Source organism: Leuciscus leuciscus (genome assembly GCF_965113295.1).
Source record: "Leuciscus leuciscus genome assembly, chromosome: 18".
Lineage (NCBI taxonomy): Eukaryota > Metazoa > Chordata > Actinopteri > Cypriniformes > Leuciscidae > Leuciscus > Leuciscus leuciscus.
Window position 1 is genome coordinate 2,058,423 of NC_138742.1, and position 17,292 is coordinate 2,075,714.

Genomic DNA, 17,292 nt, shown 5'->3' on the forward strand with positions numbered 1-17,292 from the left:
AGATTTCCTTATTTAAGAATATGCTCAGATAAATTCCCATTGAATGGTGAAATTCCTAAGAGGAGTTTACATTCAACACTAATAATCATTCAATAAATAATTTTCAAAAGAATACATTGTGATACTCATTGCAGGGCTGTACAGTTACGAAAAGATTGGTCTGTGTGATGAATAAATGTCCCACTGAAGCACGCGTGCGATACAGTTTTGTAAACTCCGTTACTTGTGTTTGTTTTCAGACATGATAACAGTCGTTTTATACTTGTGCTTATGCGATATCACGATTTTTGATCGTGGATGATTTAATGTCTCCACGATCTGCTTTTGAAGAAATATGGTAGTATCACATTCTATCAGCTGCAGTTCTGGCGCTCAGTCCCAATACTGTAAAACTCACATCACATGTTAACGCAGCGCTAGAGTTACACTCACAGGACTCTGCACTTATTCACAATCACAAAAGTTCATTATTTTCTCGTGCTTTAAAGCTTTGCCGGGTAAACATTTCATTAGCGTTCTGTTCTGACATGATGCACTTTCTCTGAGCGCGTACGCCCGAATGGAAGGCGATCGGGGACAAAAGTCTTTAAACGAAACGCGTGAATTTTGTTCTGTCTCTGTGTTGTTTACAGTAAACATTGTCTTGGAAGATGCAGGCTGATGAGTGCTATAATGAAATTAGTACATCATATTTAAAATATGTTTTGATATGTATTACAGGCTCGACATTTACACTTGTCCGGACAAGTAACATCAACATCATACGACCAAGAGCACTGAATACCATCACGATTGAAAATGTGACACTGATTTCATATTGCAGTTCAATAAACAAGTCATTAATATTAAGTCACTTGAATTTTAGACACAATATTGCCATTTTTTGTTCTATTTCAGCAGCGAAAATAGTTTTAAAAAAGACCCTAGAAGAACCACAGCGCATCTCAAAGGAAAACTCAACTGTGTTTCATTCCTGAATGAATCAGGCGTTTGAATGAATCGTTTGAATAAATGACTCAATGACTCGGTCTCCTGCCGCCTCCTACTGGCGGTTTAGTTTCGTGTTTAAAAGTATCATTCTTTCCAAAATGTCTTAATTGTATATTCAAAAAAATATTTAAAATAATCTCATTACATTATTTAATGCAGCTTAATTTGATTGGTAACATCCCTTTAGCATCTTCTTATTCAATTTTAATTTATTGATGAAATTTAAGAATTTTAAATGAAAGATGACGCATTAGGGAAGCGATTAGGGAAATAAGCGATTAGGGAATCGATTAGGGATGAGGGAAAATGCCCTTTATAAAGGTTAAAATATCATAAATATGCCGATTTATATATGTCAGAGCTGACTGAACAGTGATGAGAATATTGATTCAGAATAAATTATATTTACAACACACACACAAAAAAAAAATTTTGTATTCCTGGACAAACAAATGTTTTTACTCGGACAAGTGAATGACCGAACTAAGGACAATCAAATGAAAAGGCTTAATGTTGAGACCTGATTTTTTTTTTTTTTTTTATTATTCATTTATTTACCCATAAACTTGTCTTTAGGGTTTACATTAAAACAGGAGTATGCCTTAATCTAGATAATTGTGCATTTCTTTTCTTTTATTCCACAGCTGATGTGTGCAGTTTTTTATTGCTTGCATTAAAATAATTTTCTCTTGCATGTTTTGATTTTTAATCGCAGTCTTTTTCTTCTGCCATTTTAACAATGTTTTTACTACCTTTCTGGGCCTTGAAAGTTGCAATGACGTTGCAGTCAGTGGAGGGACAGAAAGCTCTCAGGTTTCATCAAAAATATCTTCATTTGTGTTCTGAAGATGAACAAAAGTCTTACGGGTTTGGAACGACATGAGGGAGAGTAATTAATGACAGAATTTTCATTTTTGGGTGAACTAACCCTTTAAGACTAAAATGACTCTTTGAGAAGCTTGATAAATACGGGCCCTGAACCAGCAGTTAAAAATCCACTCAGTTTTACACCTACTCCATTATATAAAGGTGGAAAAGATCTCAGCTTACATTTACTCGATGTCATTGCTAGTATTAGACTGACTGACTGAGAAAAATGATGATTCTAATTCAAAAGTGTCGCACTATAAGCACATCTTTTATAGAAATGATATACCTGAGATCAGGCCGTTTGTCTCCACTCTTAAACGTCATTGGCTGATCCATAGACCAGTTACTCTTCATAGACACACAGCTGGACTCTGGGTTTGAGCTCTTCTGCTGGACTGAACTGGAACAGAGAACAGATTCAGTTTAATCCTTTAGATTACTGTGAATACATTTATCTTGCATCAAAAAGTACTTTGAGGAAACAAATATCTTTTTACTGAATATTTCATTTTAGTTAAATAAAAAAAATAAAAAAAATAGGCCAAAAAATCATATTTTTCCTGTAAACCAGGGTTCGAAATGAGGGGTGTGGGGGGGTCCCGGACCCTCCATAAGTCATTAGGGACCCCCCCATGAGAATTTATTTTGGGATTTTGGGGTCCCCCCGACAAATATATTTTAACATTAAAAACGATTGTGAAAATTATAGGTCTTTAGTGACGTTTTATATTTATAACAGTAATTAATTTATTTCCTAGCGCGAGGCAGCAATCAGGGCAGCGCCGAGTGAGTTCCTATACAGCGTCACAGATTGTTGTTGTGGTGCTCCCGCAGACACGTACTGTAGCTGAACGTGGCAAAACCAAACCTCACAAAGAGTGAAATCCTGAATGAAAATCCTGTAAGTGCTTCGATTATGTTTATATCTCCATAATTGCTTAGTAAAATATTAGGAGTTCGAGTTCCTATATCAAAAGTTGCATTAACTAGATATCCAGTGTAATGATAAAAAGAGTACGTTTGTCAACGTTTCTTGCTAGTTGTAGTCATGTTAGAATAACTTAAGTTTTTTTTTAAACATGTCCCTAAAGATTTTAGTTCAGGTTATGGATTGACTACTTTAAAACAAAGTAAACCATCTAATGTAGGTACAGTCTTTTCAGACATCATTATTATTCAATCCAGCGGCCAGTTGTTTTACAAATTCCATTTAATGTAACATAAGGGATGAGAAATGCCATTTGTATTTGATCAAACCCCTTGAAGGTGCCATAATGAGTACACCTGGTGGATTTAGAGTTAACTTCCTTGCTCAAGGACAGAATGACCTGTTATTCACTTTGTCATGTCAGGGATTAGATTTATATAAGGTGCTGTAACTTTGCTGCTCCAGAGTTAGAGGGTTACCTGTTAGATTATAGCCACTTCTCCAGACACCGCTACAATACTGGGCCTAGCCCAAACCATGAAAAAAGTCTTCAAAATTTTTAATAATTTAATATTATTTAATATATTAATTTATAAGGCCAAAGTCATTTCTAACCCTGCTGCAAACATCTGTTTGTGTTTGTGTTTGTGTGTGTGGAGGGGTGGAGGTGTGGGGGTAATGGTAATGTAATGTTTGTTGAAAGTACCTGCATCCTGGAGAACAATCTCCATCTCTGGATCCTTGTGAATCAGCCATGATGAAGCTGCAGGAGAATCTGATGAGTTTGATCTCCTCCACTGACTCTGAATGAAGAAACATTCACACACTAAATTAAATGTATAATGATAGGCATACTATTGAGTAACCACAAGGTGGCAGCATAGCCTTTCCTGTCTGTGTGACGCTAACTGTTGTGGACATACGAACAAGCAGACACTATGTTGTTGGACATTCCACGTTGTTCATGTCTCAAATAAATAGCTTGCAGCTCACAGAAGCTAGCAGCACAAATGTTCATGCATGACTTCTTGAATAACAGAAGGCAGAACATTACATGGTACCAGGATTGGGGTAAAGAAAAGAACTGATGCAAGATGGACGCAGTAAAACCACCAACTCCGCTGAAAATGACGGGAATGTGGACGCGAACTGGCGAACCTTCAAGCAACAATTTCAGCTCTACATTGCCGCGGTTGGAGTTGATCGTCGGGCGGAAGAAAGAAAAATAGCCCTTTTGCTAACCATTGCTGGAGCGGAGGCTATTGAAGTTTTCAACACATTTGTATATGATGAACCCGACGATAAAGACAAGTTTGACGAGGTCCTAAAGAAATTTGACGGACACTGTCTTTCGAAGAAAAATGAAACTCATGAGAGATATGTATTTCGTTGTCGTCTCCAACAGTCTGGTGAGTCGTTTGATAATTATCTCACCGATCTCAAAATAAAAGCTCAGTTCTGCAACTTTGGTGATCTAAAAAACTCAATGATAAGGGATTAGATTGTATTTGGGACAAATGAAAAGAAGCTAAGAGAAAAGCTGTTGAGGGAAGCGGATCTCACACTGGAAAGTGCAATAAAAATATGTCAAGCTAACGAGCTGGCAAAGCAACACGCTCTTACTTTTCAAGCGGCGCCATATGACCAAGAAAGCGAGTCCGTGAACGTAGTGAAAATGAAAGTAAAATCACGGTTCAAGTTCAAACAAAAAGACAAAAACAGAAACGATGATCAAACACAGTTTGACTGTAAGAAGTGTGGTGAAACGCACAGGCCGAGACAATGCCCTGCATTTGGGAAAACATGTGCAAAGTGTAAAAAGCAAAATCACTATGCGAAAATGTGCCATACCAGATAAAAGATACACAGTGCAGGAAGACCCAGATGGCAGTGATGATTTTAGCGAGACATTTTTCATCAGAATGGTGTCGTGTAAGAAACTATGTGCAGCCCCAAAACGCAAGTGACACAGAGCATGCTGTACGTGCAGTAAAAGATGACAAATGGACTGCACCTCTGTTAGTCAATGGGACACTAGTAACCTTCAAAATCGACACCGGAGCCAAAGCCAACTTGATCAATGAAAATGATCTGAAAGTTCTTGCAGAGAAACCAAAAAGAGTTGCAGACAAGGCAATGTCATTAAAAGCACACAACAATCAGCCAATAAAAACTATGGGTGGTTGTAGGCTCAAAGTGACTGCAAAAGGAAGACAACACAACTTGATGTTTACAATAGTGCCAAGTGGACATGAGTCGATCCTTGGAGACAAAGCATCTGAAGATCTTGGACTAGTCAAGAGGATCTACCAGATCAACAGTGACAACATAGACAACCCAATCAAAAGACTGTCACAAAGTGAAGGTAGCACAAATATTGTGAACAAATACGCGACTGTCTTTAAAGGACACGGTACACTACCTTACACTTACAAAATACAGCTCAAGGAAGATGCTAAACCTGTAGTGCATGCCCCAAGGAGAGGGCCAGCACCTCTTAAAAAGGACCTGAACAGAATGACACAGATGGGAGTCATCGAGCGAGTGGAAGAGCCCACAGACTGGGTTAATTCCATCACATGTGTTAAAAAAAGAAACTCCCCTGAGTTACGTGTCTGCCTAGATCCTAAAGATTTGAATGAAAACATTAAAAGAGAACATTATCAATCCCCAAGCGTGAAGAAATCCTGAGTGACATGGCCGGTGCAAAGTACTTCAGCAAACTAGACGCCTCGCATGGATTTTGGCAGCTGAAACTGGACCCAGAAAGCAGCAGGTACACCACCTTTAACACACCATTTGGGCGTTACTGATTTCTGAGGCTCCATTTGGCATCAAGTCAGCGCCAGAGATCTTTCACAGAGCTATGGAGTCAATCATAGAGGGTCTGGAAGGAACAGGAGTGTACATTGATGACTTAGTTGTCTGGGGAAACACAAAACAACAACATGATGAGAGACTTGAGAAGCTGTTACAGAGAGTGAAAAAGTACAGACTAAAACTTAAAAGAGAGAAATGTCTTGTTGGAGTGACAGAAATGACATTCTTAGGAGACAAGCTCACAGCAAACAAAAGTGCAAGCCATACTGAATATGCCGGCTCCAACTGATAAAAAAGGAGTTTTGCGAGCAATGGGGATGGTTAACTTTCTGGGTAAGTTCATTCCCAACCTCTCCTCAAAAGCTAAATGCCTCAGAGAACCGCTGCATCACAACATAGCATTTGAGTGGACAACAAAACACGAAAAAGAATGGAAAGAACTGAAGAGAACTGTGACTGCTGAACCAGTCTTAACCTACTTTGATCCAACAAAACCAACCAAAATCTCCACTGATGCATCAAAAGACGGACTAGGAGCCGTATTGCTACAAATGAATGAAGAAAAATGGCATATGCATCGAGATCAATGACAGAGACTGAAAAACGCTATGCTCAGATTGAGAAGGAGACGCTGGGCCTAGTGTTTGGGTGTGGGAAATTTCACACTTATGTTTATGGACTGCCCACATTCACAGCAGAAACTGATCATAAACCACTCATATCAATCCGTAAAAAGAATCTCAATGACATGTCGCCCAGAATCCAACGCATGATGATGACATTGCAGCTCTATGACTTTGACCTAATATACACGCCAGGTAAATACATAGTGCTTGCTGACACACTTTCTGGAGCACCAGAACTCAACAGTGGCACAGCTGAGAGCACTGCAGCAGAAGATGCTGAAACACACATCAACATGGTCACTGCGGGCAGAGCTGTGTATGTCAAAAGGACTCCTGCTGAGAAAGAACAGGATTGTTATCCCACAGACCATGCGCAAGGACATGCTTCAGCGTCTTCATGAAGGACACCTGGGAGTGGAGAAATGTAAGAGAAGAGCACGTGAAGCCATCTACTGGCCAGGAATCAACAAAGACATAGAGGAAATGATTGAGAAATGTGACATCTGCCTCAGACACCACTACAAACAAGTCAAGGAGCCAATGCTGGTGGCCGACCTTCCCACTGCTCCTTGGCAAAAGGTGGGCACAGATTTTTTTCGGACTATCTTCTTGTTATAGACTATTACTCGAACTACCCTGAGATTGCGCAACTCTCCAGCACCACCGCACAGTCTGTTATAGTGCACATGAAAGGGTTCTTTGCCAGACAATGTGTTGTGAGTGACAACGGTCGGCAGTATGACTGTGGAGAGTTTAAAGAGTTTGCGAAGCACTACGGATTCAAGCACGTTACCTCGAGCCCATTGTACCCACAAGCCAATGGTCAGGCTGAAAAGGGAGTACAAATTATTAAGAGACTACTGAAGAAAGCCAAGGACGGTAAGACTGATCCTCACCTTGCTTTACTAAGCTACAGAGCTGCACCTCTGGCGTGTGGAGCGTCCCCTGCTGAGCTACTCATGTGTCGCAAGCTCCGCACCACACTACCGCAATTGCAACAAGGACGTGACAATGACAACTGGATTGACAACAAAAAGAGACTCAAACACAGACAAAAAATGCTCTATGACAGAGCTACAAAATGTCTGGAACCTCTTTGTGAAAAGGACACTGTGAGAATCGAGGGACATAATTGCTGGGACAGAAAAGCTACCGTGCTCAGTGAAGTCGGACCTAGATCTTACGTTGTGGAAACGGAGGATGGACATAAAGTGAGGAGAAACAGGAGGAGTCTGTTAAAGACTCATGAGGACACTGACAAACACGGTGAAGCTGAAGCTGAAAAACAAATTGACACACCAAATGCACACCAAGCTGAGCCTCATACCACAGCCTCTCAAATGACCGAACCAATCAGAAGGTCTACTAGACCTAGAAAACCACCTGAGAGACTTATTGAAAAAGTATGATGTTTTACATTGTGGCTTAAAAGGTAGAGTGCCTTGTTATTGTTATTTCTTTTATGAGGTACTTGTATCGTGCATCATGTTGACCTTTTGCATATTGCATTTTTTTGCATTTTCGTAAGGCTTTAATGTAAGCAAAAAGTTAAGTAAAAAAAAAAATTTGTTTTATTAACCTTTGTTTTATAACTTTGGAAAGGAGATGTAATGATAGGCATACTATTGAGTAACCACAAGGTAGCCACCATAGCCTTTCCTGTCTGTGTGATGCTAACTGTTGTGGATGTTGTTGGACATACCACGTTGTTCATGTCTCAAATAAATAGCTTGCAGCTCACAGAAGCTAGCAGCACAAATGTTCATGCATGACTTCTTGAATAACAGAAGGCAGAACATTACAAAATGATTAAATTAAACAACCTTCATAATTTAGCTGAACATATCTGGAATGTGGGAGAAAAGGATGTGACTGCGTTAACTCAAGCTCACAGGGCCTTTTCACACACACAAGTCGACCGTTGATGTTCGGGTGAAAAAGAAAACAAACCCCGACCCACATCGACACACACTGATCCGATAAAAAATAAAAAAATAAATAAAACGCGTTTGTTGACGTTTGTGTGAATTGGCTATGTATGTTTACACATAAGCTAAACTTCTGGAGAATCACAAACATCACGAAACACGAAGGAAACACTGAAGTGAAAAAATACCCTTTATTTAAGATTTCATATCAATCAATCACGTAAAATGTCCTCCAGAGATTCATATTAATATGAGAAAGTCACACATGAACACTCACCTTGATCAAACTTTTACAAGATACAGGATCTCAAATCCTCCAGCTTTAACATCATAAAACTACACTTAAATCCCTTTATAATGGTTGATAAACACTTTGATGTTCTGTTTTATTCCGTGTCGTATTTCGCATTTCTCCTGCTTAAAATGGCGACAGGAAAACTTACTTTCACTTTCTATGTGTGACGAGAGAGAGAGAGAGAGTGAGAGAGAGAGAGAGAGAGAGAGACGTAAAAACAGTATGGCAGGCGATCGAGGTCAAAACTCTTTAAACGAAACGCGTGATTTTGACCGTGTCAAGACTGTAAAAAATATCCTCATGCTTGGAAAATTTTATGTTCACAAATCAAAATATCTAAAGATGAAACCAATGTTCTGTGCATTTCATGGTGAATTTGTTTCTTATACAAAAGCCCTCAAAATGATAAAAAAGGAAAAACGCAATTAGTCTTTTTTCCACCATAGAAGAATATGATTTAAAAGAAAAACGTTAGCCCCTTAATTCTATTTATTTTTTTTATTTCATTTTTTTGTTGTGTGTATTTGTGGTTCTTTCATGCACCTGTCTTGTATGTTTTTTTTTGTAAATATTTATTAATATTGCCATATTTTTTGTACATGAATAATTGTTCAATAAAAAAATAAAAACATAGACTGTAAAAAATATGGATGACGCCCCTTCGCTCTCTTCCATTGGTGAGAAGTGAAGCTTTTTTTCTTTTTTTTCAGAATAAACTTTAATCCAAAAATAAACAAACAACAATACGAAATTTGGCAGCCCCTCACGGACGACTGCTGCATAAACTAAAACAAAATAGCCTATACATGTCCGGGCCTGGTCCTCTTTCGTCCTTTTTTTAAACATTTTAATTTAATTTTTATTGAAAATATCAAGATTTACAAGCAAACATGGCTGCATAAAATCCGTTTCTTCAGAATAGGATACAGAGAAGATATAGCCAGAGGGAGCAGCTCTTAATACAAACAGGAAATATATATGTAGTCTTAGTAACAAAAATAAGGATGATTTATAAAAGGAAAAGAAACATTCATATAAACAAATTTAAATAGAAAAAAAACCCTGTAAGAAATGATAACATAACATAAGGGGAGAATTCAGTCATTGTTCAGCTATTAACCTCAGTTGGGACGTGTTTTAGGGTATTATATATTTTTTGTGCTTTAGGACCTTTCAGAGTTTTTAAGGATTTCATATACAGTTTAAATTCTTTTTTTTTTTTTTTTTTTACAAATTTGGGAGATGATTTCACAATTCTACATTTGTGAATGAAGAATTTAGCTAGACACACAATTGTATTAGTACAGAGCTCATCACCCTTGCTTTGCAATATCAATCCAAATGTTATGGCGTCACTGGAGATAGAGTTTGGGAATGAAGACATCTGTTGCTTAACCCAGTTATGTATATCACACCAAAATATCTGTATCACATTACATGAGAAAAACACATGGTCTGTAGTTTCGACATCATTTGCACAGAATGTACATGTATTATCATCTATACCAAATCCAAGTCTCAGTAATTCTTTAGAGGCGTAAATGTTGTTCATTACTTTGAAGTGTTTCTTTCACTTTAGGAGGAATAGGGAGTGTTAGATACATTGTTCTTAATTTAGTGATTGAATATTTATCACATTTTTGTAGGATGTTATTTTTATTTTGCCTTTTAGGGTAAATATAATCAATAAAACCATTTCTAATAAAGTGGTTAGTGCATTTTTTATCCAGAACAAAGATCCCTTGAATTGATAGTGGGGCCAATTGTGGTTGTATCGGATAATATGCCAAAATGTTTCTTGTTAGAAGGACAAATTATTGGGCTAGTGCTTTATGTAATTTAGTAAAGTCTGATTTTAAGGGTTTGATGGAAAATTGTTCATAATTTAAAAACTGTCCGTCGGTATCCATTAAGTCGGCTATGGACCATATATTTCTCCCATACCAATCCTCAAAGAACAGAGATGTGTTGCTGTGCAAAATATATCTGTTGTTCCAGAGTACAGATGTGTGGCGTGAGAAGTTATGTACGTATAACATTTTCCAATACAAGAGTATTTGTTTGTGAAACTCTGACAATGATATAGGTCATTTGTTAACACTAAAGTCCGCTCTAATAAGAAATTCTAATCCTCCAATTTTCTTGAATAAGGTCTTTGGAATACAATACCAAAAGGAGTTGCTGTGTTTGATCCAAGATTTTAACCAATTTATTTTTTTAAGGCAGTCAAAATCAATAACTTTTAGTCCTCCATCCTTTGTGTCTTTAACCATATTGCTTTTCTTCATATAATGTGGTCTGTTTCTCCAAATGAAGTTTAGGTTGATTTGGTTGATAGATTTAATCAGTTTGTTTGGAGTGGCATTGGAGTAGGCTGGGTAAGAACATCTTGATAAACACATCTTAGTTATAGGGAAATTCGGCCTAGTATTGATAGGTCCCTCTAGCCATATATTTAGTCTTGATTTGCATTCTTTAATTTTATTTTCTACATTCAGAAGCTGGCTTTGTTTTTGGTCCTTGGAGAGGTAAATCCCCAGGTATATGATTTCTGATTTAATAGGGATATTACAGATGTTTTTCAGTGAAGTGTCGTGTACAGCCAGCAATTCACACTTTTTTAAGTTTAATGTTAGACCTGAGGCTTTTGAGAATTTTTCAGTTTTGGAAATAGTTGGTATCTATCTTTTAAGAATATTGTTGTGTCGTCCGCTAGTTGGCTTATTATTATTTCTGTGCCAAGTACATTCAGTTTTTTAATATCATTACAGTTTTTAATATAGATGGCTAGCATTTCTGTGGCTAAGATGAACAGGTATGGTGAGATGGGGCAACCTTGAGGAATACCCACATTAATCTTGAAGCTTGGGGTGGTACCACTAGGTAATAGGACACAGCTATTAATATCTCGATATAATCCACCAACACATTCTCTAAATTTCATTCCAAAGCCAAAGTGTTCGAGCGGTGAAAGAATAAATGGATGCTCCACGGAGACGAATGCTTTATAGAAGTCTAGAAAGAGAAGGAAACCATCATCCTCTATTTGGCTTCTACACTCAATGATGTCCATTACCAATCTTATATTATTATGTATTGACCTTCCTTTTAAGAACCCTGACTGTGTATCTGCAATAAGATCTGAAATCCCTGTTTGAAGACGAGAAGCAAAGATGTAAGTTAGGAGTTTGTAGTTTGAATTTCTGAGTGTAATGGGTCTTCTGTTATCTATAATCCTGGGATCTTTCCCAGGTTTTGGAATTGAGACGATAACTCCATGTCTCATTGTTGGTGGAAGCACACATGTTTCAAATATTTGGGTAAAGACTTGTAGCAGCAGGTCTCTTAAATCTACCCAAATGTCTGTAAAAGTCACCTGTAAGCCCGTCGGATCCAGGGGCTTTGTTAAGAGAGAGACGACCAAATACTGCGTCAAGTTCTGGAATTGTTATTTGATTATCACATGTTTGTTTGAGGCCATCCTCTATTTTTGGAATATGTTTTGCTATATCCTCAAAAAAATGTTGACAGTCCACGCTAGAAAATTTAGAGCTATAGAGCTGGCTATAGAATTTCCAGATTTCTGAAGAGATCAAGTTTTCATCTGTCACTTCATTATTATCAACTATCAGGGATCTGATGCTATTTTGTTCCGGTCTTCTTTTTTCAAGACCACAGAAATACGCTGAATTGTTTTCCCCCTCCTCTATCCACTTAGCTCTGGATCTAATAAAGCCCCCTTGGGCCTTACGACTGTGAACTTCATCTAGTTTTGGTTGGAGGTTTAATATCTTCTGTCTATCGTCTTCAGTTGGGTTTGGCCTATTGCAGTACATATTGAACTGATTAATAATGTCTACTTCTTGTTTTTCACTATCTTTTTAAATTATTTTACTGAATGAGATGGTAAATTGGCGTATTTTATATTTTAGGAATTCCCACTTTTGGGAGCAGTTGTGAGCTCCTCAGAATTGGCATTTTCTTTAATTAATAATTCGTTTTTTGGCAGTAGTCATTATTTTTGAGCAGACTGGAATTGAACTTCCAATATATGTGTGAGTGGACATTGTTGTCATTGGGTTTGATCTGTAGTAAAATAACACTATGATCTGTTAGTGGTGCAGAAGAAATATCAGAGCTAATATTATAAAATAGCAAATGATTTGCCATTAACCAATGATCAATTCTGGATTTATAACTGTGGCTTGAGCTAAACCAGGAGTTTTTAGATATTTCTGGATTTAAGTGTCTCCAAGTATCAACCAAATTTTGTTTTTCGCAAAAGTTTGTGAATATGGTGTTTGGATGACTGGCAGAGTATCTGCAAGGATATTTATAATAAAAAAAATCATGAACTAGGTTTAGATCGCCTCCAATGATGATGTCATCAGTTGAGTGTGTTCTTTTGAGATTGTCTAAATGTAAACCAATTTGTTCAAGTAGGTTTCGGTTTTCTCTACTGATGTTATATCCATAAATGTTGACTAAGATGAATTTCAGACCATCCTATGTTTATGATAAGAATCAGCCAGTGAGCAAATTCATCTGCCATATGGGACACAATATGACCTTTGAAGTTACTTAGGAGGATGGCGATACCAGCTGACCTTGAAGTGCCGTGGCTAAAGTAAGCTTCATCTCCTCATTGTTTAGACCAAAATATAACATCATCAACCTTAGAATGCGTTTCCTGCAAAACAAATATATTTGACTTCTTCCCTTTACAAAATAAGAAAATACTTTTTCTCTTTGTCATGTTTCTTAAACCCCTTGCAGAAATTAGAGAAATGTTACTCTTTAAACTGAACAAAAACAAATTAATAAACAATCAACAACAATGGATTGTTGAACTTACTTAAAACAACAGTAGAAGTTTCCTATCAGGAATTTGTAATAGTAGCAAAACCCCGAGAATTTTCATTCAAACTCACTTGTTTTCGGGATTCAAAAACCCTGGATAGTTGTGTCTATGGTGAGACTCTTTGTCCATTAATGAAAGCATGGGGACCCGGAACACTGTCTTTAGTCCTGCCTTCCTTGCTTGTTCAACTTTCGGCCACACAGCCCTCCGTGCCTCTCTGTCTTCCTTGGTAAGGTCTTCTGCGAAGCGGATGTTGAGATGCTTGCAGACGGGGTGAAGTTTGGTGATCCGCCAGAGTTCGTCCCTGAAGTGGCGTCCTGTGAACTGCATGAGGATCTGACGAGGGCGGCTGGTGTTACTCGGCCCCAGTCGGTGCACCGAATCCAGGATGAAATCCATCTTCTCCCTCCAGTGTGGCACAATCTTTCCGATGATATCAGAGATGATTTGTCGTGTGTTTTCGTCTTTTCCCTCCTGTAAGCCATTTACTCGCAGGTTCTTCTTTTATAACGCTCCATCTCTGCTGCTCTTTCCCCCAGATCTGTGTTCTCCTCTTTGAGTTGTTTCACCTCGACGTGCAGTTTTTGGCACTGTGTTTTACATTCTTTGAGTTCGGCAGAGTTAAACTCTGGCAGCTTTCGCGATGTTGGCTATGGTCAGCGTGTTCTGCTTTAGCTCCGCTTTGAAGTCCTGCATCATGTTTTGAAGAGTGCCGATAGCAGGATCGCAGCGTTAGAGGCGTCTTCAGCATGGGCTCCAGCAGTCACGGCGTCGTCTGGTTTTGACTTCTTCTGTGGTGCTGGTGGTTTGGAAGGAGATGCTAAGGTGTTTTTGGTTCCTCTGGTGTTAGTTTCCATCCTTTCTGGACCACCATAGTCGTGTTCTTGGAGAGCCTTCAATTTAGCATTAGCTTTTGTGCTAGCCATGTTATGGTCTGCAATATCGTACTCCAGGAGGTGCTCAGGGTCACTCACACGTTTCTGAATTATTATGATAAGTTCCCTACGGTTTTACATCTGATATTTCAGGGTTTTGTTGAGTTAAAAGTTCATTCCTTTGATTTTCAAGGCTTTGCTACTCTGAGCTATTCACAATGCGTCTGCTCTCTCCGCCATCTTCGTGAGAAGTGAAGCCGCCAGTGTCCCGATATGGCGCTGACATCTTGGGGCTTGAGTCTGCGCAGTAGCGATCTCGGGACCAGACCTGCGCAGTCGTGAGCAGGAAGTAAAGCCGTGAAATCAAGGCCCCCGTCCTCACTCTCGGTGTGAAATAATTAATTATAGAAATGTAGATATTAAATTTAAAGCTCCGATCTCTTCAGTCCTCCGAAGATCCCGAAAAAGATCCCGTCGGCACTGTTTCAGAGCCCGTCTACGGAGAGCCTGGCCACTCCGTATTAAGTCTGTACCGAACTTTGGTTGTAGTTCCACCAGAGCTCCACTGGGGGCGATCGCCCATGAGTGCAGAATGAATGGGAGTCTATGGAGCTAGACGGCTAAATTTGTCTCTTTCACCCGATTGCCGTTGAGAAATCTCAGATTTGATTGTAGGTTTTGCAAGTTCAACATGGGTTATAGGTCGAAAGTTGAATGAACGAGTACTTATGTCCTTTCGATTTCTTACTGGTTGAGTTGTTGTTGACCAGAGATACCACTTGATGGCATTGTGGCATCCAAAGTGGGACCAGAAACAAACAAAACAACAACTCTTCCAGCACGTGTGTTTGCCTGTGTCAGCTGTGTTGTCGATTCCTAGAGAGAAAAGAAAGTGCAGAGCGCGAAAGCACCAAAGTGACTGAAGGATTGCCGTAAAGCAGTATCTCTGGTCGTACGATGTGTGTGACGTCATTGACATTTTAAAAGACTTTTTAAAGCAATTAAGTGACTCTAAAAAATCTAACACCCAGCAATGTGTAATTTCTTTGCATCTCCTTTCGAATACAACATTCAAATTACAAGACAATAAATTATAGATTTCGAGGGGTATAGCTTCATAGACCTCCATTCATTCTGCACTCGTCCTGTGAGCGCCCTCATGTGGAGCCAGAGTGGAACTGCACTCGTCCTGTGAGCGCCCTCATGTGGAGCCAGAGTGGAACTGCACTCGTCATGTGAGCGCCCTCATGTGGAGCCAGAGTGGAACTGCACTCGTCCTGTGAGCGCCCTCATGTGGAGCCAGAGTGGAACTGCACTCGTCCTGTGAGCGCCCTCATGTGGAGCCAGAGTGGAACTGCAACCGGAAGTTTACTGAGAGTGGCACTTCTCCCCGTATTAGACATTCTCTGGCTGTATCAAGTCGGACAAAATTTCTAACTGGCATGCAATGCTTCAAGTCAGCCACCGATCGGTCTGCGCAGAGCTGCATGAAGTCGAACAAGCCTTATATTTGCATATGTGACGTGATGGTACGTTGGTATATATGTATACAAACATCAGAGGTCATGTTTATTCACGAAGAATGTCGTAATGGTATGCACGTATGCAAACATCAGACGTTATATTTGTTCAGTGATGTCAGTCTTATGTCATGATTTGTCATGCCCTTTTAAGTTGTTCGTTTAATGTTCTTTCTCAAGGTAGAAAAGTCAACAGCTTAAACGATGGCTCTTAGAAAGGCTCTTTTATTTTATTAAACTGCCAATAAACCTTTTCAGACTGTGTGCAGCTGAACCAAGAAAAGCTTAAGATTGCATGGCGCTGATAAGCATGAATGGAAGAAGAAAAAGACTGCGATTAAAAAACAAAACAAGAGAAAATTATTTTAATGCAAGCAAAAAAAAAAAACTGCACACATCAGCTGTGGAATAAAAGAAAAGAAATGCACGATTAACTAGATTAAGGCACACTCCTGTCTTAATGTAAACCCTGTCCATCACCCACAAAGCTTTCATGACACTGAAGTAAAAACATTAAAGACACCGTTGGACATTTTGGAGGACGATTTACACACAGAAACCAGAAGTTACTGTATGAAAATTAGCTTTCAAACTCTCTTAACTTACTAGTTAGGGTTAGGGTAAGGTAGGTTAGGTAAAGTCTGCGTTATGAAACATCCCAGAAGTGTTTGTTTATCGACTGATATCATAATGGAGATTTTATTATAACTAGTTGAGTGAGTCTCACCGCGCTGCTGTGACGTCAGATCCTCTGAGCTGTGGGGGGGAATCCACAGGACTCTCGTCTTCAGCTCTTTACACACACCGCTAGTGATGTGACTTATTATTATTATTATTATTAATGCCATGAACCAGAACAATACAATGAGACGTAATCATTCAAAGTAAAACAAATACAAGTAAATAAAGTAAAATAAAATAAGAACAGTGCCAGAGGACAAGAAAAAAAGTATTACAAACAACAGAAAAAGGTGCTATTTTATACAACATCATCCCTGCTTACAATGCTATAAGCTCTAATTGCCTTTTTACTTGTGCAATTACACACAACAGAACAATAAAGCTTAAAATCATTTTTAAAGCAAGAAAAATTAGGTTTGGAGTCAGACCATTTCATTTTATGAATATGAAACATCCCCATTAATATTAACAATTGTATGTATACCTTATCTTTCTCAATCCCATTATCATTGAAGTGTATCATTATGTGAAATCCACTCAGCTGTAAATCAATGTTCAATTTGTTCTTAATTAAACACTCCACATCAATCCTAAATATTTTTGTATGGAAAAATAAATGAAAAATTGTTTCCTTTTCACCTTTACAAAAATTGCAGGAGTAATCAATATCTAATTTAAAACGTTCCAGCACATGTTTTACTGGATATATTCTATGCATTATTTTAAAAGAGACTTCTTTTACTTTATTAATGTAGAATTGATCTACTGTTCGCCAAGCATTACGCCAATTTACATCTCCAAAAACAGATGACCAGAAAAAACGAGCTGGAGGGTAAACAATATTATTAAGTATATTCCTAATGTAGTTATTTGAGACTTTATTTTGTAAAATATTTGT

At 38.4% G+C, this 17,292-nt stretch overlaps 1 long non-coding RNA gene across 2 annotated transcripts in view; it reads left to right on the forward strand.

Annotated features, from left to right (window-relative positions):
* Positions 1 to 17,292, forward strand: part of LOC309481167 — a 113,992-nt gene that overhangs the window by 28,709 nt on the left and 67,991 nt on the right. Inside the window, exon 2 of one of the 2 annotated variants that reach the window (XR_014199925.1) lies at positions 1,058 to 1,738. The exons of the other annotated variant lie outside the window; for it this stretch is intronic. This is a non-coding gene — a long non-coding RNA (uncharacterized lncRNA). Of the gene's footprint in view, positions 1 to 1,057; positions 1,739 to 17,292 lie in introns of those variants that run through there. 2 annotated transcript variants of the gene reach the window in all.